Raw genomic sequence first — 1868 nt, forward strand, 5'->3', positions numbered from 1 at the left:
GGCTCAGAGAAACTTGACACTAAATCCATCTGTGTGCACTTCTTAATCTATCTTTTGTCATAGCAGCCCCAAAGAATCTAAAATGGGGAGAAGGTGAAGAAGATATTTTCCCTCTCCTTTATTGTCTAATTCTCAGAACTTGAGTGGGTAGAAACAAGGGTGAAAATGTGAGTCAAAATGAGTTTTGTGTTTTTTTGTTTTGTTTTGTTTTGTTTTTAAAAAGGGAAAAAATTTCTATTCTTTTGGAGACAAAACTAAGGTATTAGGCCAGCAGTAAGATCAAAGCCATCATTTAAAGCATTAGGTACTAAAACGCCTGCAGTACGAGGGGTAGAGGCCACACAGCATCTGAAGATCACCACAGTTGCTGTATCAACAACCGAATTCTGCCAGGGCATGGGTGTGGTTGAGAGTAAGAGCCGGCCTATGCAACTACAAGAAACACTACCCACTTATTTTTGTATGCAGGGATAAAACAAAAGGCAAGAACCTTCAGTCAGCATTCTCACCCCTTTCTTATTAAGGGGTACATTGATACAAAGGATTAGCTTATGTGGTGTCCAAATCTGATGGCTCAGATGGCTGAAATGACTACAAAGACAGATTTGAGGACATTATATGCAAATCTTTTACTGAGGAACATGTTCACATACATAAACATTTTACACATTTTATAACCACAGAATAACTGAGACAGAATCTATGGACCAAAAATAAAAAAGGAAAGGGTACTAATGAAAATCTTTTGTTCATCAAATAGTTTCCATCGTATCAACATCATGAAGAATTTTAAATTACCCTAAATACTTCTGCTTGCCCTGTGCACCTAAGAATTGCATCTCAGAACCCCTTTGCAACTTTCTTTTTTCAGTACTGGGGCCTGAACCCAGGATTCCTCTACTCATGAGCTACATGCACAGTCCTCTTCATTTTGTATTTTATGATGGGGTCTCACTACATTTTCCACATTGGCCTCATATTAGTAATCAGCCTATTTGAGTCTCCACACGTAGCTGGCATTATAGGAGTCCACCTCAGTGCCTGGTTTACCCTGTTACTTTGGAAGCTTAATACTGCCACAAATAATGATCAAAAAAAGCAAAAACAATATGGTAAGAAAAAAAGAAAGACTATTTCCAATTGACCTGGAAATAAGAGATGACTTTTGGCATCTCAATTTATAAAAAGTATATTACCATATCTTACATAATTAAACAATCTACTGACCAACATGCCCGTCTATCTCTTAAATTTAAATAGCACATTAATTTCTTTGTACTACTAACTCACATGGGTTAAGAACCAGAAAGGCTGGCATTTTTTCTTTCAGTGGCCAAAGCTTCCAATGGGACAGGCCACTGTACTTTTGTTCTGGGAAGTGGATTTGTGGGCAGATGACAAGGTGCTAATGAGGAGCTAATGTCCCTGCAGTTGGCAAACTGCCAACCTCAGGACTGGAGGATTAGAGCATTTGTCTGAATTAGCCCTGTACAAAGGAGGGAGGGGCCGGGGGAAAAACCAACCACAGGTTGAATAACTTGACTCACAATGGATTTGTGTTCCATTCCTACGGAAAGGTACCATTTCAGGGCAAGTATGCACTTTTCTGAGGTAACATAGCTAGCTCTCCTACAAATACACTTGAATTCATTCTCATTGTGGAATAGCTTACTTAGAACAGGAAAGTTTATAACCTGACCCACCTCATCACCAACTCTGGATATAATCATATTAATGAGGAACCAGGTGAAATTTCTTGATTCTCTTACATTCATTCATCATAAATGTGAAGTCAGTTTATACAAGTGTCTAGCTGAATCACTTCTTGAATTCCAAATTTATTCTTAAAAAGCACTTTGTTTTCTAAT

This window comes from Octodon degus, unplaced genomic scaffold (assembly GCF_000260255.1).
Source record: "Octodon degus isolate 3935 unplaced genomic scaffold, OctDeg1.0 scaffold00078, whole genome shotgun sequence".
NCBI lineage: Eukaryota > Metazoa > Chordata > Mammalia > Rodentia > Octodontidae > Octodon > Octodon degus.